We start from the raw sequence: 24373 nt of genomic DNA, 5'->3' as shown, positions 1-24373 counted from the left end.
AGCAGGTGTGTGCTAATTAAGCTTGACGTGATTAAAAGTCCCTGAAAAATCTGAAGACGATTCATTACAAAAAAAAATCTGAAGACATTATGTTACAGGAATTTGAGTTGCTTTTTCCTGGTTGGGGTCTTTCTTGCTACCAATAACCTGTTGAATAACTTGAGCTGAGAGCAGTGTAAGTGAGCACACCCAGACACCTGAGTCCTGGAGAAGGCATTTGGGTTTGGTACGTTTGGTAGAGACCTAACTCTTTGATTCTCCTTGTGTTTTGCTACTGCGTGGAATTTTGCTTTACCAGATTTTCTATGCTTTTTTGCAAAAATCACAGTTAAAGTTTTGAGAAGAAAAAGAGAAATGAAATATCCTTTCCAATATTTTCTGATTCTGGGACTGAAAAGCTGCTACAGCTTAATTTATCCCTTTAAACATTAGGCACTGTTATTTGAAAATGTGAGAAGTAGGATGGCAGTGTCCAACAAAAGCATGGGTTTTGCTAGGAATGTGAGAATACAGAACTGGCAGAAGCAGGGATGAATATTATAATATTTTTATCCTGCAACTTTATGTTGATTTTTAAACACAGTTCTAATGAAAATAGTATCCTCGCTTATAGCTGAACTGCCGTCCGCTCCCTTTGTGCAAAACACCAATTGATATAAGTGAGTTATGCCAGCAAGAAATAAAGATAGAATATGTTATTTGAAATCCATGCTTGTCAGATAAAAGGGGGAATAAATTATTATGTACCTTTGAAAAAAAAATACATTAAAAATACAAACAGTGAAGAGAAAAGCATTGGGTGAAGAAATACAGTTAAAAGAGCACATCTGTTTTAAATTCTTATTTGGGGCGAGAAAGTCCCCACATATGTTTTTATTTTAAATTTGCATGTGTGTTGTTATCCTTGTGTTAACTATTAGGTAAATAAAAGTATTGAGAATCCATTTTTCAGTGAAGTTTGGTTAGGAGTATTTGTACACATTGTGAGAGAGATAATTTGAAAGCTAATTGAAGCTTTGTGAGGAACCAATTCCCTGCAGGTCCCTTAGTTTAAAATACCTGTCTTTTGTGTACTAGTGTTGACCAAAGGCATTTATTTATTTTGGAAATGAAATAATTTTACCCTTCAGTTTGCATTTTTGACATGTCTTGCTGAAGTACAGCATAACACAGAACCATGTCACAGCTCCAGCTGTAACAAGAACTGAACTGTAGATGAAAACACATTTGGTTTTGGTTAATGAGGTACATATATTTAGTCTTGATTGGTTCAGATAGTGATTTTCAATATACTCTTTTAAATTTAATAAGTTTTCTACTGAATAGATAGGGGATCTCACGCTAATAAACCTAGCCATTTGAGCATAAGTAGGAGTGAAATTCCAGTGCCATTGAAATCTGTGCTAAAAAGTCTACCAGTTTCCTTCAGTGGAACTTGTGTTTTACCTCACAGCCATTGTAAGGGTCTCCCAATCTTGGTCCGCACTTTTATAAAGATATGTGGTGAAAAAGTATATACTATTTCATGTTGCATGATCCCTGACATTAGAAAAACTACTTGCATGAGGGTCTAGAACCATCCTGTTCTGATTTTGTCATCAAATAAAAGTGCGTAAATTCGAAGCCTTGACCTTTTCAAGGTCAGCAAGAGAGACTGGAGAATTTATCCCACCTGGGATCTGATTCATCCTCTGCAGGTGATGCTGGAGGAAGCTTCCTTGTACAACGTGCAGGTGGGAGAAGCCAGACCATGGAGCTGCCCATTACTTCTGTGCTTCTCTGGAGAGCTCAAGGGGGCATTGATTGGCTCTGTCTCAGGCACTCTGAGGAACAGTCACTGGAATATCACAGAACAGGAGTCAAGGTGGGACTTTTGAAATTACTCCCCAAGCAACTGGCCAGCATGAGCTCACCTCCTGATATAAACTAGGAGAGCACACAGGAGAGAAGGAATTTTAACTCTGTGTTTTGCAGAAGCTAGAATTGCATTGGGCACTGGGCTTTGAATGAAAATAACTCCATGGACTCATGCTCTCTTCTTCACTGTAGAAAAGTTAGTGATTCAGTATCATTACCTCTGCCACTTTATTACTCCAAGAAAGAGTTATAAAAAGAAGCTATAGAGTCATTAGAGAACTCTATTAAAACCATCGCTGTTCCTCGAACTGCTGCAGGAAAAAAAGAAGGCTTTTGGACCAAAGATTTCTCTCCAAGATTTTTACCCTCTGTAGAGACGAAGAAGGCTAAAAAAGAAATCCCTGTCTGTAGTTCTTGCCAAATAGGCATGGCTTCAGTGTTTGGAGAATCCCTCTTGGGAGATCAGTAATGGTTTGATGTAGAAAGATTTATGGGCACTTAAAACTTATAATGAAACTGTTATCTTTGCTCTCTCTCCTCTTTCTAAATCATATAAAGTCAGGTGGTATGTACTCACAGTAGTATTAATAACTGTCAAGTCAGATATAAAGCAAAAAATATTCCTGACCTGGGTAAAAATTAGAGCTGAGGATGAAAACTGTCAGTGAAGAAGTTTTTTTTGTGTTGTCTCCAATAGTAAGGTGCTGCTCTTGCAAGTAATTCTCTATAAGAAGATCTTGTGCCAAGTCTCATTAACTTCAGCAGGAGCTTCGTGAGAGCCTGGGGATCCTGCCTTTCAGAGCAATTATGTGACTGGAGGCTGAGATGGAGAAAGAGCATTGTATGTTGGAGGGCACGGTGGGGGAGCTGCTGGCAGAGGGAAGTAAGCAGGGAAGAAGTGAAGGGGGAGATAGAAAGGTAGTAATGCCATTACCATCAGAAGATCTTTCTTGGGTTAAAATCCCCCTGAAATACTGTTATTTTTTTCTAAAATATAGCCTTAATAATCCTGGATTGCCAGGGATCAATCCTGTCTCCACTGAGGGCGCTGAAGCCTGATGGTTGGTTTTACAAACCAGGGGTTTCAGCCCCTATCAGGTCATTCACATATGTGCATTTCTGACTCGCACAAGGTTGCCAGAGTATTGCAGGGTTGGTTTATATCCTCCCTTATTTCTATGCTAAGATGGAAACATTTTGAAACCCAATTCAGAAAAGTGAAATTCTGAAAGAAAACACAGAAGTTCCTGTTAAATACTCTGGAGCTTGTGTAGGATTATAAAAAATCTCCAAGCTGGCTTGAAAAGTGTGGGAGACTGAGGATAGATCACCCTATCTGTTTTTAGACTTTTTCCACCATTAGCTATCAAAAATTGCTGCTGGTGGTAATCATTGCAACTGATGCTCTTAAGAGTGGAAATTCAGTTTGTCAGACTGAGGTATCCAGAGAGAGAAGATGAGAATATACATTGAAACCCACGGTTTCCCTTTTCTCCATGTATTTACTCATCAAGGCAAAATTTTTCTTCTTTACTTCATTTTCTCCTACCTTATTTAAGATCCTTAATTAGAAAGTTGGTTTGCTTAGTGTTGGGACTGCCCTGCTAGCCTCATCCTGAGCCCAGTCCTACATTCTGTTCCACAGAGGCCAGGACCATCCATGCCAGAGAAGGTTTCATGAATTGTTGAGATCGGTGTTGCTAAAAAAGCTGTCTTTAGCTATGTACATTTCTTCTTTCCTTTCACCCCTTTTTTATTAAGGTTTTGCTGATGTGGCATAGTTTGTGTGCTTGTCATTAGTAATAATTAAAAAATAGTATCTACAAGTTTGAAAAGGCTGACTGAAAACAGGAGTATATGGGGTTTTTGTGCATTCAGAGTTAATATGTATATTCCCCACCGCTCCCCCCCCACCCCCCCGTGGCTAAACACTTTTAACCTTCTTTCCTAAATCTTATTCTGTGCTCCATATGTATGAGAACTCATTTTGAACACTTACTGTTAATTTTGATGATTGGTGTAAAAGAGGAGCATGGAATCCAGGTCAGTTGGATTGAATCCATGGGAAAATGCCCCTAAAAATTAATTTATGGTGGATGGGATTGATGCTGAAAAGGCTGACTTAATTTGTTTCATTATGTTTGGAGAATGAAGCTGAAGGCTTGACAGCACCAAACTGAGGTGGGCACAGCAAAGCCCAGTTCTTGGCAATCTTCACTCCCAGGTTTGGCCATGCATCTCTTTAATGATAGGTAATGTGCTGTTCTTTGGCAGCTCCTGAACAAAATCCTGAATTGATTTTGCACCCAGGGGAGAGTACAAATCATCAGCGCGATGCTGTTGATGGGTGTTTATTTTTCAGAAACTTCAGTAGTGCAAAGAAATAGTTCTGGAATGTAGGCTGAAGGGAGGGACAGGAGAAAAGGGGTAGCTGGAGTAGGAAAAGAGGCAGTTTCTTACCACTGTGTCCAAGGAAGAATGGAGACTGAGGGCTGAAGAGTGGGTACTACTTAACCTGTGGAAAGCGTGCGTCCTTAGCAGGGATTTGTCCTTCCACATACACTGTACCTGTTTAGTGCTTAGCGTGCGACTGTCTGCTGATAGTAAAAGGACGTCAGCAAATTAATTTCTGTTTGAGATAATCTTTAAGCTTCTAAGTGGCATAATTTCTTTTTTTATGCCTTCATTAGATCAAGTACAAAGTACGTTTTTTTATTTAACTTTAATGTCAGAATAGCTCTCAAATACGTTATTGGGAGAACTTTTTTCATGAGCAGAAGCATTAAGTGCTGCCCCTTCTGATTTGGCTAATGAAGGGAATGACTAATGAAGTGAGAATGTGAGAGTTCACACATAATTTCATTCTATTTGAATTTGAAAATGCTGAGCTGCAAAAGTGCTAAGAATTTCCATTTGTGGAAGAAAGAGGAAGATGACTATTAGAACACAGCTCCTACTTCAAACCTATTGCAACGATTTTCATTAGCATTGCTACTTTTGTTGTAGGAAAGCGTAGAGCTGAAAATATTTTTCTATTTTAGACAAAGGCAGCTGTGTTTCTGACTCAGTGAATGCTGGTGCTGTCTATGTCTTCATATGTGATTTTGACACTCTAGATCTATCAAAAGAAAAACTGAGGGTTTGGCATCTAAATAACGATGGGAATCTACCTCCTTTGTCATCAAAACTCAATTTTGGGAAAAAGGAATTTTCTTTAAAAATAACATGTTTAAGTCTATTTATAGATTCAGCCAAATTTCAGAACTAAAGGCATGTGCAACTGCTAGCACCTTGTGGTACAGCAGACAGCAATGCTGTAAACTGCTATTACCCATGCAAATGGTGTTTCCATATCAAACATGGAGAAGTCTTTGGCCACTTAGGCGTTTACAAGCACACAACGTGTGCATGTTTATGACTATGCAACGGTAAATGGACTTTGGCCGCGGAAATGTTGTCAATAAAGTGCAAAACCATCTATGTATACATAAGCGCATTCCCTGCTTATTAGCGACCTGCTATAAACCCCTGTTGACATAGCTATTGGTTGTGCGTAATCATCGTGCGCATTTTTAACTATCACATTAAGATTCCCAGGTTCTTGTAAAATCAGTCACTACAGTATTTTCTTTTTTTATTAATACCTGTGTGTATGAGGTGTCTGACAGAGTTATTATCCACTTTGGTGATGAAAAACTCCTGCCGAGGTCCAGGAGAACAGGATTGTAAAGACCAGCATGATGTCTGTCTTATAAAGCGCTCATTCTTCTGACTGACCATCTGTGTGTGAAAAAGGACTGCTATTACGCAGCAGTAGTTTTGTTGAGTTTGGCCTTGATTTCTTTTTTCCAGGCTCTGCCTAGCAGAAAGGGAGGGAGAGAAGGGAAAAAGTGAATTTCATTGGGGAATGGAGGAGGTGGGGGTGGAGGGAAGGAGGGCTGAAAGCTTAAAAAATGAGTGACTGGTAGAAGAGTACAGTAAAGTCAGTGAATAATTTTACTGTCCTGGTCTAGCAGCTTGGGAATGTGCCATGCTAAACAATAACATCTTCCAAGCGAGAAAGGCAGAGAGGGAGGGGAAACTTAGGGTGAAGCATGGGGAGGGGACTGGAGGCAAGAGGGGGATTGGATCCTTGAGTACAGTCATTGCCAGTCCTTGGATCAGCTACTTTTTATTTTTCTTAATTTTTTTTCATTAAATATTTGACACTGAGTCAATGCCCAGGATATAAAAATCTGTACTAGCCTGTTACCATTGCCTGACAACTGACATTACAGGTAGGCTACTGGCTTCAGATTTTGCCCACATAAATTAAATCATTATTGTTTCTTTGGAGCCTTATGGACCTCACTTTTCTAAAATCATCATATGGCACACAAGATCTAGAGGCAGGGCTCCAGGAAAGATGTAGGGCTGCCATGTAACTTGGTCTGGATCTTTTTAAATTTTCTTACCATCTGCCTACTGAAAATGTTATCCAGGGCCTTTTGAAGGCTTCATAGATTTATCCATGTTTACCAAATGTCTAATAGGCACTAATAGCTTATCAACTGAGACACCTCCTGCCAGTTTCTCTTAGCCAGGACTACAGTGCACATCTGGGATTTCGGCACAGAGGGCATCTTGATCAGTGTGCTGAGCTGCTAGAAAAAATTAAAGTAACTATGCTTGCACTGTGCAGTTACTGGGTGCCTTGGCAAGAAGTATGCTGCTTTGGGAAGCTTTGGGTAAACCTTATGGAGCATGTCCTGCTCTGTTCCAGGCCGTTTTCTATGCCCAGTTAGCAACAGTGGCATGCTGCAGGAGTTTTGGTTTCATGTGTGCCATGCAGGACAGAGGAGGCTTTCAGGGCACGGTGGCCCAGAACAAAGGGGCTGTCAGTTCGCTGTTGGAGAAGCCTTCTTGCCCTGACAGAGATGGTATATGAGGCTTGGGCAGTGGCCACCCACAGCCTGGGTTTGGGCTCACATGAATACAATTTTTGTGGTATCTTGCAGACATCTGGTTTGGAGGAAACTGATGCTGTGACTGAATGTGGCCCTCAGTTCTTAGTTTAATTAAAAGTTAAACTGCAACAGGTCTGATGCACCATCTGGTGAGAAGATGTACTGTGTGTGCCTGGTTATACATGTGTGGTGTGCCCCTCCTCTTCCCCCAGCGCCAACACACCGGGACAGCGACACCGAACTGCTGCTGGAGCCGCAGGGGGTTTCATGCTTAAGCCTGCCTTTCATCAGTGGCTGAACAGGCCCCATGAGACACATTTCTCTGGAAAGGTGCAGCAAACATGAGTTTCAGCTGCCAGATTGACTAGCAGGTTTTTCTGGAGGATATGAAACTGTAGCAGGCTCTGGGTTTGGCATGCAGGAGGATGGATGGAACTAAAAACCTGAGAACATTGCTGGGATATTGGATAATTTCAGGCATTTGAGCCAACGGTGATAGGAGGCAAATCCTGGATCAACACTGAACTGGTGTGAAAAAAACCTGGAAATCAAAAAGCCAAACAAGAAAAATATAAAAGAGATAGGAAGCTAAGCTTCCTATGTCAGTTTTTTTTCTTAAAGAGATAACATGTATCATAGCATTGATGGAGACCTAGCAAGGAGGTGAGAGAGAGACGTGTTGCTTTACTAACTCATAACCCATGTCAGTTAAGAGGTATTTCATGCTTTTATGAGGATGGATTTGGCAAGCCTCCAAGAAATGGGTGAAAGTCATGTAGAAAACACTTCCCCAATTAGCTAGAACATCACAATGATGTAATTGAAGGACTGGCAATCACAGGAGGGGGAAGTTACTGACAAAAATCTGTTCCATGTTACTCAGATTATTCCTGATCTAAAAATGGGGATAAGCAGTAAAAGGACAGGATTTGCTAATGACACAAAACTATTCAGGAACATCTGAACTCAAATCAATCCCGGGGAGCTGCAGATGCTATTAGGATGCTGAATGGCTGAATCTTGTTTCTCAGATTATTGTCTAACCTTAATAAATGAAGAGTGAAGAAACTAGCTTAAATTCTATATATGCCATGAGTAGCAGGAATATATAGCTATTAGTAAATTCTATATATGCCATGAGTAGCAGGAAACAGCTATTCCCATCTGGGGGAAGCACCTGAGGTGTCATTATGGCTAGCTCTGACAACATCACTTCAAAACAATGGCAGAGCCAGCTAGAATGCTAGGAGTTGGTAGGAAGGGAATAGAAATCAAAGTATAGAGCATCATGCCACAGAGCATTCACACCTAGTCTTCTATGTGAAACTCTGGAAATACTGTAATTTAAAAATCCCAAAGATTTTAAGAAGAAACGGAGAAATAGATCATAAGGATGCTATGGAATGAATTCTACATGACAAAGAGCTTGATGGACTTCCTGTGCTGTAAAAGAGTGACTGTGGGGGAAAGACGATCATTATATTTAAAAGCAGCAAGGGTGAATGAAGGATAGAGGAAGTGAATAAGGAGCTATTTCTCTATTCATTTTCTAACTAAACAGAACTACAAACACTCACTGAAATTCTCATAGCTGATTTTAAACAAGCAAAAGGAAGGGCGATGAAGTCATGGACCTCATTGCCACAGGATGTTGTCTTGGACAAAAGCATAAGCAGGTTCAGAAAAGGATTAGGCAAATTAAATGAGGATGCGTTCATGAGTCTCTAATAAACATGGTGGTGCAGGTGAGAACTCTCAGTTCAGGTAGTCTCTAAGCTGGTAGCTGAATGGATACAGCAGGGAAAGGATTGCTCTGTATATACCCCTTTTCTTATAGCTGTTATTAGACCAGACTACATAGACCTTTGTTTGGCTCCGTATGGCAGTACCAGGTTATGAAATACACTTTTTTTCCTACTTTGTAGCATAAGAAGCGACTGCTTGTCAGCCCGGTACAAATGGCAGAACACATCACCGGATGAATGGGGAGGGTGTTTCTGGAGGGTGTTTTGTGAGGAGGTGGGCCCTGCACAGTGTGCTAGGAGAACAGCACTTGTGGCAAGGGTGCCCATGTTCCTTTCTGGCTTTACAAGTGAAGGGGATGATGGAAAGTACTACAAGGCAACGTGCTCTTCATTTGGTACAGAGCATCTGTCTTCGTCCCAAAGGTGATTGAAAACACATTTTTACAACAGAGAAAATGAATGGCCACAGTTAATTTGGTAGACGTGAATCTGCTCTGGGAAAGTGAACAACTGCTGATCAGAGGGTCACGTTCTTGCTGATAGCGTGGCTGCTGATTTTTTTCCATATCGGTGTCAAAGAGGGAAAACAGCAGCTCCTATGCCAATGAGAGGTCTATCTGTTGTGAGTGTCAGCACTTTGTAAACTACTTCACTGTACTCCCTGCCTCTTCTCTTTACCTCTTAGCCACTGCTTTAATAAATATTTTAGATGAAGAGATATTCTCTGCAAGACCTAAATATGCTGTGTAGATGTACTGTAAATGTGTAGGAGAACAGAACCCCTTTTACCATCTGTTCTGGCTTCCACTCACAAAAATCTGCTGATAAAAATGAGTAGGATAGACTGAGAGAAGTCAGGTGAAAAAGTTAACGTGGTCTCATTCAGACATAAAAGCTGATATTAAAAAAAAATAATCACCAAAACACTTGATAAGAAATCTATGTGAGCAGGCTGATTTTTAGAGTGTAACTTAAATGAGTTGTGCTGAGGGTCTGCAATACTTAATTTACGTTAAGAGTATTTTTACTTTTTTTTTTTTCACTTCTCATTTTTGTCCAGAAGTGGAAGTGCAGGAAATCCCTCAAGAAAGGCAGTTCTGGAGGTTTCCAGCTCATTTTGGGGCTCTAGAGATTCAGATAGTTTGGGTAAACCTGTGAACTTTTGGATGTTTATCTGAACTGAACCTGAACTCTAAATCTTCTAGGGTTCATCCAGTTAAGTCAAAGGGAGGAAGGCCTGTAATGATAATTCTAATGTTCTTTTCTCATTCAGCCATGGATATGACCCTCCTCAGCCTCCTGAGAATTTCTATGTGCTGCATTAAACAAAGAGAAAGTTAAATAACGTGTATCATATATGCACAATTAAACATTGTACGCACCATTACAGTCAGCTGCTATACATCCCAGTTGGCAGTGGCTGCCTTTGTAGGAAGATTTAGCTAGAAAGCAGATGACTGTTTCCAACCTGACATTGTCTCTAATTACATCTTTCATGTCAGACAGAGATAACTTGCGAAAAAACACTAGAAACAAAATTACTGAGCTGTAGTAAGCAAAGCAATAAAAATAAAAGAAAGCTCATTAAATAAACACATACATGAATATGTAGTGTTCATTCTGTCAAGTTTTTAGACGTAAATGTAGTAACTTATTCCTTGTGTGACCTTGTAGTCACAGCATCTGAGTTCTTGATGTTTATCTATGGAGACCTCTGGGAAACAGGGGAGCAGTTTATAATCTCTATTCTATAGAAAAGAATTTTCTATACTACAAAGATAACATCACAGCCTTTCTGATGTCAAAGACAAAGCACTGGCTGATTTTTTCTTGCTGCAAGATTTTACTAGTAGAAGTTAATGTAAGAAATGCACAGCAGAGTGAAGAATGGCATCAAGATTTCCATCTACTTTGTCAAACTATCCACACATACCCCATCATCCACCACAGTTATCACTGGGTCAAATTTGTACTCATGTATTACATGTAAGGAAGCCGTGATTTGTTCCCTGGGGGTTCTTCAGCTTGAAAACACCCAGAAGTGCTACCCTGACCTAGCTCTCATACCTTCTCTCTTTTTGAGACTGCATCAGGGACAACAGTGCTCTTGCAGACATTAACAGACAGGTGTGGTGAAAACATAGGGCCTGTATTAACAGTATCTTTCCAGGTGCAAGAAAATTAATGGCTAGAAAAATGCATAACTAAATGCCCTTTGTTGAACCTGCAGATGAGTGATTTGGTAGCAAGTCTGAAGAAGCAGTGTGCTTCATTGTTGAGGTTTGGAAACGTGATGCCTTCTGTTCCTGTCACCTGCCTTTGGCACCTAGGTGAGCACCACCATTAGGAGCCTTTGGTGCCCTGTCCAGTTTGTGGAAGGAGGGCTAGTGACCGCGTTGGTAGATCTGGCTCACTTTCTGGTGGTGCTTAGAGTTACAAGGGATAAATCTAAAACTTACTTCCCAAATGTCTTCCCAAGGCATACTTCTAACGTTTATGGAATCACTATGACTGTGTTACCACAGCAGCAATCATTTATGCCTTTGGAGCTGCTGCCACTGCAGGGGAAAATCGGAAGAGCTCATTTTATTTTCAGAGGAATTTGAAAACCATCAGTGCTCAGTTTGAGCTCCTGGGTTTTCCACAGATCTTGGCATTCTGCAGGGGTATGCTGCTCTCATCAGCTTCTCTATGTGGGAGCAGCTGCATGTTGAGACCCCTTCAGAACCGTAAGGACTGCTCTCAGGTCCTTCAGTCACATGAGATCTGAGTTGCAAAGTTCAGACTGGGCTTGTTCACAGATTTTTGACAGGACTCTCAAACAAATTCTGGTTAATTTATACTTTTGAACAGGAACTCTGTGGGATTTAGTAATTTTGTGGGATTTAGTAATTTTGTGGGATTTCCAGATTTTTTGAAATTTGGCTAGCTTTCTGTTTTCTTTTTTTGTGTGGATCCATGCAGGCATGACGTTCATAGAAAGGAAGCTATGAAAGCTGTAGCTTAAGGAATGATTTTCATCAGTCCCTGTGAATGGGGTCTTCCAGTCTGACATATATTGCACACCTTACTTCACATTGCACTCAGTCTTTCTAAAATACCATCTCCTGGAGAGTATGCTTGAATAAAACAAATCTAAACTCATCCAGCTTCTAGGAACATCCTATTGGAAAAATTTGTTTGTTCCCCCGGCCTAATGAAACCAATGCAATGGAGTACTAAGCAGGAGAAAGATATTAATGAACAAATCCTCTAGAGGCTTAGGAGAAATGCCCATGCCAGCAGGATGCAGGAATGCCTCCTAGACATACTTAACCTGGTATGTGCAACTGTGTTTACACAGCAAATCAAAGATTAGTTTCTTTACACAAGGTCCAAGGAGATCTGAACCAGGGGAATTATACTTACTTGAAGGATACAGCATAGGGAACTTCTTATGATCAAAGATAGCTTTGGGGCCTTTCCCAGAGATCAAACTCTTAGCCTCAGCTTGAGATATAGGTATAAAATTGATTCAAATGCTCACTGTCTAAACCTTTTTAGTTTATTTAAATATACATTGTTCCTCTGTTTTTGTCCTAGTGTTGTTAATATTTATTTTGCCATCCAAGGAATGGTTATGACTTTCTTTTGAAACCAGAGTATTGGGTGCAAGCTTACAAAATTGAATACTTGCGGGAATATTTAGATGTGAGTCTTGCAATATCTTTTATTCTGAAAATGTTTTACAGAGAAGTCTCCCTGAAAGCAGGTCACCGTCAGCAGTAAGATTCTAGCACTGATGTAGCTTTATCTCAGACAGAGAGAGAAAAGCCAGGCAATAAAACAGGATTATCAGTGGAAATGAAAACATTCAAAGGAGTGAAGCATAAGTATAAACAGTCTCTCTCACATGCCCTCAAAAGAGGATCTTTCAACTGAGGCTTCAGATAAGGAAACGTTTCCACTAGAGATGCAATTAGGAGAAATAATTGGGCCAGTTGAACTCTGGGTCGTTGACCCTGGACCTCATTGTGACTTAGGTCTGATTCTGCCCTGAGCAGGAATAGGCCAGGGAACGTGACTATAACGCTATCTTTGTGGAGCTAAGATTCATCCCTTTCTGAGTCTGAATGTCACAAGTTAAAGCACTGACTCTTAATATTGCCAGACAGGGGGGAAATGAAGATCCAGATCCGGACGGGGATCTATGCAGCATGGTTTGGATCCCCATTATCCCTAGGGCACCGTAGCATGCTATAACACTTTTACTTTCCCTTGTTGCACTTACTTATTTGTGAGTCATGCAATTCTGTCAGCTCACAGCTCAGTTTCTTCTCTCCTGATGAAGTCTGAGAATGGTGATTAACGTCTTATGTTTTGTTGTGCCATGAGTTGCCATGGGAATGAGTGCGAGGTTGCAAATCTAATGAAGTATCCTATCTTATGGAACAAAGAGCAGGAAGTGGTGACAATGTAGGCAAGAAGCCTTATGTGAAAGTCTCTTGTCTGAGATCAGTTTAGGTGAGCCTGGCTGTCCTGGTACTTCCTATCTTGTCTTTTAGCACATCAGGAAATCTTATTAGAACTTGCTTTTGTCAGGAATTACTTAAATATGGCATTTACAGCCTAATTTCCTATGTGCTTTTTAAAATAATGGCTGTGAAATTCTTGTTGTTTACTGACTGGAAGTTTTTTACTTGCAGAAAAAGGAAGAAAATATACCTAAAAGCAAAAATATATGGAGCAAAAATTCAAGAACTGCTGAGAAAAATGCCAACACCCTCCTTTCTAGCTGAGGATGCAGTGCTCTGCAGTGGGTGTACTGGGAGGAGTGTAAAACCACAGCAATATTAGAGTGATACTTTCATTGCTAAACTGTCGAAACAGCTGCTAATCTGCAGTGTAGGGACTTCCCAGGGCAGGGATTGTATCTTGACCTTTGTGTTTTATAGCCAGTGGTCCTCACTTCCTTCACCTCTAATACGCTTCAAAATTATACAGGATTTTGCAGACTGGAAGAAACATCTCACGCTGCACAAAGTTATTAGAAAGGGTGGTACAATCTCTGAACAGCTAGTATTATTGTTTCCTAGTCGGTGACACTGCCAAGTGTGAGGAAGCTGAAGTCTTCCTGTACAAGTATTTCCCATAATTTGCACCTTAATTTCCACCATGCTAAGTAAAATCACTTCCTGTCCAGGTGTGGGCTTTTTTTTTTTCCCTCTTTGGGCATGTGAAAAGACTGGAAAATCATACGGATAATGCAGTTGCTCAGTGTTGTCCTTTTCCAGAACTCTGGTCCACACGGCGTGCAGGATTGTGCTGGGAATTCCCCCCTCGTGCTTGAGCCCTGCCTGCAATTTATAGGAGAGGGATGGAAGTCCTGACATTTGGAACACAGCAAGGCCTATTGCTTATTTCCCAGTAGAATTTTTGACTTAAAAGATTTAGTTGCTTTTCTATATTAAATGGAGTGAATACTTCAGTGTTTTTGACTCAAGGTCCATCAACATATCTTCATGTTTTGTCAAGGGGCCCAGCTGCCAATTTGCAGTGGAAGTGCTGTTAGCAGTGGTGGTAATCCAGCATGGTGGTCTAAGAAAAGAATAGGAGCCAGACATTTGTGTTTGGGCTCCAGTTTTCTTTCTTGTATTTGGCTACAGTCACCAAAATCAAAGCTTTAAAAGAAGTCTCTAGTTTGTGATAAACAAGATGGTCACCCCAGAATCAGGATCCTCCCTGCTTTTGAAAATGCTGTCTCTTACCTGTGTACGTGTTTCTTGATCTGTCGACTCTCAATGATGCTGTATTTCTTAGAACAGACGTGGCTGTTTGGTAGATATTTGCAGTGCAATGGTTAGATCTAAGAAAGTAAGTGTGTGAATAAAAGGCTAGGTTTTTGGTTTTGGTCTGTAATTGCAAACTGAGAATAGAGTAGGAAAATCATACAAAACTGGATTATATATTTGAGACTTTAATCTCTGCCATTAAATCTCCATCTCTCACTATCATTTTCTCTCCTTCATGCACACACGTCCCTGGGCCTCATACCCTCTGCTCTGGCTCCTGGCTCATCCCTGCTGTCACCACAGTGGCATTTGGCAGTCCCTGAGGTGAGAGAGGGAGCTAAAAGTGTGCTGTGTGGTGTCCTGCAGCTCTGCCTTGATACGAAACACATTTCCTACCTCCAGGATGCTTTTTCATGTCTTCCTTTCCTGAGTGTTCCCTCTTCCTCTACCCCCACAGGACAGCACTCCCTTTCCTTTAAGAAAAGTTTTATATTCAGATTACTAATTTTAACCTGACTATTGTTTGTGAAGCAAATAATTGGAAGAAGTCAGTTATTGGTTAATAGTGCTTTAGTGGTAAATCAGTTCCAGCAGCTTGCTGTGCTGCTGCTAGCATGAGTCCGCGTGCTTCTCAGCTAGAAGCTCTCGTCTCTCTCCTCCCCTCTCTCCCTCTCTGAGATCCTTTGCTAGGTCCATATGGTGTTGGGGATGTAAGCACTTCAGAGGAGCATTTCAATATACAGTTATGATTCCAATTTTTGGCATCAGCTTTTTATTACAAGTTGTTGCCTGGCTGGAGGCGTGAGAGACTGGGAGCAGGGAGGGTTCTCGACCATGTGTGAAGCAAGGAGACAGCAGGCAGCAGTAGCAGAAATAATACAATAACTTTTCTCTGGAGCATGAAAATGGGGTCTGGAGCAATCCCCTTGGCCTCTAATCTCTTGCTAATCTGTAGCTGTCACTAGCTCTGGGGTTTATAGCAGGGACCATGACAGTGTTTCTGGGAGGAAGGGTCAAGATTTCAACCACAATAAAAGTTGTAGCTCAAGTTAGTAGCATGTATAGTGTTTTGGTCTGGTATAAAAAAGGGTGCGTAAAGTATGAAATCCATATCTCTGTTTTAAAATAAGACCTGTTCTAGGTACTGGTGCTCATTTTCTACATTGTCTTGGGTTTGATTTTCATGTAGGTCTAAAAATGTAATGAAAATATAAGCAGATGTGTTTCTATGATAATACAGAATAAGCTCCTCATATACAGCAATTTGGTTTGCATTTTATATTAGGCAGAAGTTGATACTTATAAATAAGATCACTAAATGCAACCATATTTCCAAACAGACCCAGTAACAATTGTAAGAGATTGTGTGAAATTATTAGTGAATGAGAGACTCAACATAATATGCTCTGATTAGCAATTACAAAACCTAGAGATGCAAAGTTAAAACTAAACTCAAAAAGGAACGAAAAGATGTCAGGGACAGATATGCTCAGCTTTAGGGTCTGTCCTGAAGTGATCTTGTGTAGTAGCCTCATGATACCAGACATTATTACCATGCACACAATACCACACACAGCAATCCCTAACGAAGTGCTCATGTACCATGGTCGATGGGAAAACCGGAAACCAAGAAACCAGACATTCCCCAGGGCACAAAGGGTGCAAAAGCATCAGACTGTCTTAGCATGGAACCAGGTCTCATCCAGCTGAAATTATGAACTCTAGTCCAACACCAGCCCTGCTAAGCATAACCTGGTCACTTTTTGATTATGTGGGTCCCTGTGTACCATGTTCCCTTGTGCTCTGGGTTATGCTGGGCTTATAAAATTAATAAGAACCAGAGCAGTCTTCTTGAGCACCTGAGGGAAAGAGCGCGGGTATGCCCTGAGGAGGTGACTGAGAGCTGGATTTGCTGGGCTGTAGCATGGTGAAGCAGCTGGATGGTGGCTCTGGAGGGGCAGTACTGGAAATCGGAGGTTCCCAGTGAGGTGCAGGTTCTAGGTGTGTGTGGGTTTTCTGTCTTACTTTCAGGTGCTTTTGCCTCCTCACAAACTATTCAGGGAGCCAAGGTGCCTAAATGAGGGTTTGAGATCCCACTTCGGAGTCAGGAGTGAGGTGGACTGCATGATCCTGTGTACTCCAATTGCCTGTAAGAGAAAGCTTTGTGGTCTGTTAAATCTTGGATGAGTTTAGGGCCTTCCTGAAAGTAGTTAGGGAACAAATGAGTGTACAGAGTCCTTCTGAAGGAGAAAAGAATGAGAGTATTCCACAGAGACATATTAAAGTCAATCCAAAGCAAACTGATGACTTTACAACCCTCAAGCAAAGTGCCCCAGATCATTTGTTTTGTGCAACAGGATCGTGTATGAAATATGAAAATGTGTACATGACCTTCTTTTAAACTGCTGTGATTTATTGCTGCCAGAACCACGAGGGAATCAAGATGAGCTTATGAAGAAATCAACATTATGTGGGATTGCAAAATGATGCTAGGTCTGACGAATCTTTTCTGAAACCCTTTAACCACAAGAAATCTGCTGCTTTACTCAGATGTTGCAGAGTGGAGATGTCATCCACTCTGATTCCAAAAAGCCTTAGGTCTCTAAATGATTTTCAGGAAGGTGATGTTTGCCTTTTTTTAGTATTAGTGTTTGTGTTCCATGCAATCTTCTGCATGCCCATGCTGAGAAACTTGAGTGATGCTGGGTTTATTTTCTTTGGCAGCATAAAACAACCCAATTTACTTTTTTCAGATTATTCAGTAACATTTTTTTTCCTTCCTCTGCTAAACACACTTTAGTTTAAAAAATACTATGTGCTTTCATATTTATAATTTGATGTGTGATTCTCCTGTTTTCCCCACCCTTCTCAATACCTTTGTTCTGCAGCTGCTATCTTCAGGTGATAGTTCTGAAGCAGGCAGAGGAACAGTGGGGAGAACCACAAATCTCAGCTTGAGGTAAGTCTGGTCTGACTCACCATTACTTTGTGATTGTGTATGACAGACAGGGATTTCTTTTTCCTAATTTTTTTTAAAAAAATTAGAAAAACTTTGTTCTCAGACAAGGTTAATCATTTTAGTCAAAGTTTCCAATCTTCTGATGAAAAATCAGATGTTTATTATTATTGCCATGTGTTATTGTTACTGCCATCGCTTTCAGTTAAACCTGTGAGTTTGTTTTGCTTTTATTTTCAGATGAAAGTTTTTGCCTTGGGACCTTAATTTGAAAGTGATTTTTTTAGTTTGGGTCTGGTTTGGTAACATACTGTCCTTCAACAGGGATGAAATCAGCTCAGGAGGTGCTTGGTTCAAGTGTCAGGATTTCAGGACTGGCCTTAGAGTAGAGGAGCTGCTTGACAGGTCATGCTTTGTTTCCTTTCCCTCTGCTTCTACCTTCTCCTTGTGTGAATGGAACAATTGGTACCAAGGAGCTGATGTCCACGTGAAATGCATTTCAGATGCTCTACCTTGAACTGTTCCTAAACTGGTCCTGTAGGTTGCATACCTGTAACTTGTTGGAGTGCAGTAGGTGTGCTGCTGGAGTGGGTCTTCCAATTTAGTTTCATAATCCATCTTGTGAGCCCTAAGGCTGTTTGAAGTGCAAACCAAAGCATGGTAAGATGATGAGGACATTTTCTTCAAAAGCTTGCTCCTGATTTGAAACAGAAAGCTAGTGTAATCACACTTCCTTTATTTCTTGTGCTCAGTGATTCCTGACATATTATCCTCTATGTGAATATCCTTGCATGGTCAAATCTTCAGAAATGCAGCTGTGATCTCATGCAAACTTAAGCATTATGGGCCTTTATACAGTAAAAAAGAAAAAAAATAAGCTAGTATTACAAGAAGTCCTGTGGGATGTGCATTAAAACTGTGTGAATTGTTGTCCTCCCTGTGCTTCAGGTCATTTATGTGCCATCTGGAGCAAGTATCTTGTGTGAAATTTTTATCAGTTCAAAATGTGGACTAATTTTCCCATATTTGGTGGCTTTCAGCATTAAGTTTTTCAAAGCCTCATGCTATCCATGGTGTCAACTACTCTTTTTACCTGGCCTGGATTCTCTTCCACTTATATTACACCCTCACTTTTACATAAACTCTACTTCTGCCCTGTTTTGGCTTATCACCCGTAAAATAGTCAACTGCCTTCTGAGATAAAAGCACAGATGATAGCAATGTGATGTGTCTATCCACCCCAACCCAACTTAAATCTGGTAGTGAAAGATGCCCTGTTAAGTTTAGGATTACTTTCATCTGTCAACCACTGGTGTAAGTAGAACTACAGATCCAAAGAATATAGTGCTATATTACCCATATTTTTCTACATCTGTGTGTCTATAAGAAAACTATGGTCTAACATGCTTGGATGTTTCTAGTATGTTAAATATATACAACAAACAGCCATTAATGAGTTTTAAAACTGTGATGCTTATTCAGTCTACTCAGTGCTCTTGAATGTGAGCCAACATTAATTCAAGCCCAGTTGATCCTAATAAGTAACTAAGACCCCATTTCATAAACATGCAATTCTAGCTTGTTATTTCTGGCACTGCCATTAAACAAAAGTCTCTACCCTCAGAACGACAGAATTAAGGGATTAGGGATAAACTGAAAATCGTGAATAATTCGCAGTTTCTTCCCTCCTCTTCTCCTCACTAAAGGCAACTCTAGAGGGGCTCAAAAACTGCTCTCAGTTGTATACCTTTTCTTTTGTGAGTTATATACAGGAGTGTGACCAGCCAGTGCAATGGGATTTGCTTATATGAGTGGAGTCTGTAGGACTGGATATATCTAATACTATCACCATCACAGGTAGGACACTAGTGTCACTAGGACAAAACACCAACACCTGCACTAAAAGCTGCTACTAACACAGCCACCCTGAACAGGGATCTTTAGTGCCTCCCTATAGTGTATTGTCCCAATATGTATTTCTTTTCAAAAGAAATCTCTGACATTTGCACAGAATATATGACATTTTTTACTAAGATGTATTCAGTGTCATTTCTTACCCTGATCCTTCAGATAATCTGGAACATGTGTTATACTTGTTCCTTAAGTAGATTTTCTCTTCTACTTCTCTGATTTTGCAGAAAAATATTTTATGAAGATCTTGTGGAAAAGGAGAAACTTTGCAGCAAGTTATCAGGAGACGTGTTTTATTACATAAAATCCAGTGGTGTAGGGGTTCAGATTAAAGCAACATAGACTGAAAACCAATGTATTTCTCAATACAGACATTTCTTACTCATCCTTTATCTCTACCATGCCACTGGATTTCTCATGCAGTTGTTGAAGTCTTAGAGCTGTAGAATATAGTTTTAGGACTGTCCTTTTATGAGTTTGTACAGTGCCCAGTCTCTGGTGCCTTTGGCTTCTAGGCATTATGGTGATATGGAAAAAAGCAAGATGTAAAGACTTTGCCTTCCTCTTGCAAGTGAGAATTATTTGCTTGCATGCATAAAGTCTGAGTTGCTAACATTCTCTTTTGCTCAAACTCTAAGCTTTCTTGCTGATGCTGCAACATTTGTATAACGCTGTTGTATTTTTGCAGCATTGTGCCAAAATTAAAAAAGGGTCTAGTTAAATTAAAAATTGGGATACTAATGGCCTTATAGACTTGCTGTCTTGTTTATTCAGTGTCAGTGAATGGCTGTACTGTTCAGCAGCATGCATTAATTTTTCTCAAGCGGTTGCTGATGTTGTTATCGTTCTGGGCTCTCTCTTTTCTTCATGTGCAATTGTTATTTTTATCGAAGCATATGGGGAGAATGCTGTGCACACAGCTGTGTGAGGAACGAATTCAGAAAAGGCCAAGTCAGTTTGTAAGAGAAATCAGGTGTATTGCCATCAAGTTTTGGGTCAGTAGCCAGGCACCAAGTGACTTGGCTTTCTTGAAAAACAGACTAAGGCTTTTAATTTCTGAACAGAATGGGGGAATGCGTGCAACCCACAGAGACTGGAGTCTCTCCAGGCCTATCTAACATAATGAGAGAATTCTTTGTGAAATGCATAAAATGATGACATTTTAGTGGCGCGTGAAAGATTTGATTACTTTTCCATAACCTACAATAATTGGAATGTTCTTTTGCAATCCCGTTCCTGGTGAGGACTAGGAATGTGTAATGTCACCATATATCTGCCTCAGAGACATCTCCAGGGCAGCGTGTGGTGATATGGAAAAATGGGTTAAAAAGACTTTTTGAAGCCCCAAAGAAATTTACAGGCATGTTCATCTGGGAAAACATCCAGAAGATGAATTCAGAGTCACAACCACAAGTCTGAGGAAAGGAAAGATGGTCTGGTCAAGGTTTGGTGAGTGCTGTGGTGGCCAGCAAGTTAAGGGTGAGCACCTGGCCCAGTCTGGCACATCTGTGTGGCATTTTGCAGAAGGGAAGAAGGGGCATGCTGCTGGATCGTGCTCCAGGATGGGCCAGCACAACTCTGGTCTATGAGAGTGAGGTCTGGTCCCAGTCGGGCTGGACTGGCTGGCAAAAAGGCAACCGAGTCCTGAGCTGCCTCTTCGTCTCCTTTCAGTGCAGCTGGCTCCCTGTCACCATCCTGAGGGGGTCCACATACCTGCTGGGCTTTCCTGGGGCTGGTATGGTTTCTCCTCAAGTTTGGCTATGGAGGTCTTGGTCCTCTGGGTGACAGGCAAAGTCTGGCTGTGCCATCTCAGTGCTGGGCCCCTGGCTGGCTCGCCCCTGTGGCCTTACAGGGTTGATACTAAAAGGATGGCGTATTCCCAAGGAGTTTTATAGCGAAGGGCAGAGAAACAGAAAAGAACAAAATTACATTCACTCCTGGCTGAGGGCTGAAAACTAAGACAGACTTAGTTTTGATAATCATTAGTATTTATCCACGTGTGAGGAGTAAGTGAACAATACAGAAGGGATTTCGGCAGTTTGCAACACAGGAGATTTTTAACATCATCTAACATCCCTGGCTAGCACAGGTGGTAGGTTAGCATGGTTTTCCACAGCAAAGCTTATCTGATACATTGAAAGGCATGATTTAGCATTTCAGCAGTGGTAAAGAACAATCAAAATCTATTAAATTGGTTCTTAGTATTCAGGACGTGTATGCTCTTGCAGCATAGTAATACTCCTAGATAGTATGTTAGGGTTTTGTGTGTGACGTATGGGCACCGAGCAGCTCTGTCACAGTTTAGCATCACCCTGATACAAGCCATAGTGAACCACAGAAGGAAAGGATAGTTTCTACCCTGTGAAAATGGCAATTGGAAATTCAGGAGGAATCTCATGGGTTGGGATTCCAGCACAGAGAGCTGCACTGGTGTATGAAACAGGAATAGACAGGCATTGGGTGATATCCATTTGAACAGCTTGGGATTGCTCTAAAGGTAAACCCGATCTTTTCACTCCCAGTAACAAATCCTTGCCAGCAGAGGACTGTATGTATTTAGTCACCGAGGACAGGGTATATATTACTCAGCATGGCTGTTTTATCAGACTGTGAATAGACAGTTCTTTCACATTTTATATTGTGTAAACACAGAAAGACAGTTGATAGAGTGGTTTGCAACTGGACTGTCTTGACACAGCATTTTGTGAGGACACAGAATACTTTGAAAGGCTGTTTCTAATGTAAAAGCATTAAACCATTTAGTTTGGTTTATGGACTAGTTTCATTGATGAGTTAGATCATGAATAGTCTGGTGCAAAGGAGCTAATATCTATAAGGGGCTGAAAGAATAGAAAGGGATTTTAGGAGTTATATGTTGACAGAAGATGAGCTATGCTACATCATGCCCGTTTGCCAAATTAATTGTTTATTTCAATATTTATAAAATTGAATAGGAAACAGATGGTAGAAATAGAGATGCTTGTTAGGTTTCTGTAATGGAGAAAGGAGAAAGAGAGAGAGGAAATCAGAATCTCACCATAAGAGAGGAACAGGAAATTAAAATGTCAGGCAACTGACAAATCTGCTGGACCACACACAAATATAAAGAGGTTTCTCATAGGATCTCTAAAGCATTTTAAATTTAAGTCTTCTCTCTTTTGCCACCCAGAAATCAGAATAAAGATATTTTTTTTAAAAAAAAAAAAGAGGAAAGTCAAAACACACCCTCAACCCAGTTGTTAGAATATAGTATTGAAAATGTCTTTGGAAAAATGTCTGAGTAGTTTGGAAAAGTCTTACTGTAGTATCTAGTAAGAAGACACAGAAGAGAAGAGATGAGTTCATGACTCATGTATCCAGTTTGGCATCCTTGTCCTTGGCAGTTAAAAATTCATAGTCTTTGCAAAGACTGGTGCTATGGCAGGCAAAGGTCTTGCAGACTAGGATTAACAGGTCACTCTGGGTTACATTCATCCTCAGCACCCATTGCTTGTGGTTTTCCCTTGCATTTGGCTGCATTTATGCTAATTTCACCTAAGATGCAAAATGCGAGAGATGCGGGCAAGGGAGTACTACTGTGTGTAGGAATACCTTTACGGTGTATGTTACACCTAGAATGTCAGAAGGGCAAAACAGGAAAATAAGGAGGTAGAAGAATAGGTGGCTTTCACATTGAACAGATTTGGTGGAAATGTGCCAGGTGTGTTAACTGAAGGGCAGGGATCCTGAATCCATGTGGGATTCTGATAGTCCCCCTGCAGCCAGCATGCAGCAACATATTCTCCGTGCCTGTCAGTAGAAAACAGATCCAGAAAAGCCAAGCTGCTCTTTGCAGAAATCTGCTTCTGCTGCATCATTATCTGAACTAGCTGAATTTGGAAAGAGATTGTGAATCCAGATAGGGTTACTGGTCTCTTCCCCTCTCAGAATTGCTTCTGGTTTTTAGTATGCATGGGAGCACAGGGAGATACGTGCTTTGTCCACTACCCTTCCCAGCTGGGGAGGGTTTGCTGCCACTCTACTCTCTGCTTCTTTAGCTGCCCTTTTCTTATGTCTCTTCATATTCAACAGTCATCACTGAATAAGGGCTGTCTGCTGACATTTCCTGCAACAGTAAATTCTGAGCCAACTGTGCTGCTCTGCTGACATATGGATGTTTTTCTATCTTGCTGTCTGTCTCATGGTAAGGTTTTGTAGGTCTTGCTTCGACTTTGGCTAAGTGCCTCACAAGCTATGGACTCTGAATGTCTGCCTTATTTGGAGAAAAACATAGGCTTTTCAGTTGGCTTGACCTCCCAGTAAGTTTCCTGCTCTCCTTTGACCTGTTTCTGCCTTGTCAGTCTTTGTATTAAGCTTTTTTCTCTCTTTCACATATAAGAGTTCACTGATCCCTCTTCTTTCCCAAATAAAAAGAAAAGAAAATTTTAGTAGCTGCTGCTAATTGTGCCCTAGTCCTTCTACTGGCATTTCATGCTCATCCCAGGATTGAGATATGTGCAAGTTCACATTCACACCAGATCAGCAGATGCTGCTACTGAGGGTTGTATTGAAACTTGTAAAGTAGCCTACTTTAATCATGAGTATGGACAGACTATGGTCTGCCTCATAGAACTATTGTCCACTGCATTTTAGCACAGACTAGAAAATTCAACCCTTTTCAAGCAGACTTTATAGACAGTCCCTGAGAAACAGTCTATTGTACCTTCATGTTCCAAGAGTAGGCTTTTCAGACCAGTATTGGTGAATATAACTATAATTTTGAAGGCAAATGCTGGTCCCTCAGTTGGATCAGTGAGATCAGAATTAAGCCCTTTAGGTCAAATGCTGACCACAGTTCACCAGAAAAAATTACTTTGTCTGCAGTCAGTTCTTCCTTCAGTTAACAACTGGTAAACCACAAAGAAAAGGTGAGGAGCAAAATTTGGCATGGTCGGAGCCCTTGGTCAATGACAATAAGATGCCTGCAAAAGAGATGGATTTTGTGATTTCTTCTGTATTGGCTCTCAAAAGGAGGAGTGTTGGAAGAAGAGGAGAAATAAGAGTGCAAATCAATGGTGCAGCCGTTCAGGGACAAGCAGTGTTGGGGGGATCCATTCTTTATTTGTCTGATGGTCTAAAATGGGAGCTTTCCACAAATGCATGGCTTCGTATGGCATTCATTGTAAGCAGGTAGTGTGGGAGCAGCAA

At 40.8% G+C, this 24373-nt stretch overlaps 1 long non-coding RNA gene across 1 annotated transcript in view; it reads left to right on the top strand.

Moving 5' to 3' along the window:
* The first annotated feature begins 1485 nt into the window (after positions 1 to 1485).
* LOC129785358 (uncharacterized) overlaps positions 1486 to 24373 on the top strand; it is a 96803-nt gene continuing 73915 nt past the window's right edge. The window contains exons 1-2 of the long non-coding RNA XR_008749311.1: positions 1486 to 1864; positions 17208 to 17278. This is a non-coding gene — a long non-coding RNA (uncharacterized LOC129785358). The remainder of the gene's footprint in view (positions 1865 to 17207; positions 17279 to 24373) is intronic.

The sequence above is a fragment of the Falco peregrinus genome, chromosome 11 (genome assembly GCF_023634155.1).
Source record: "Falco peregrinus isolate bFalPer1 chromosome 11, bFalPer1.pri, whole genome shotgun sequence".
Taxonomy (NCBI): Eukaryota; Metazoa; Chordata; class Aves; order Falconiformes; family Falconidae; genus Falco; species Falco peregrinus.
The sequence above is the reverse complement of the archived record's forward strand: the minus strand, read 5'-3'. Positions and strand labels throughout refer to the sequence as shown.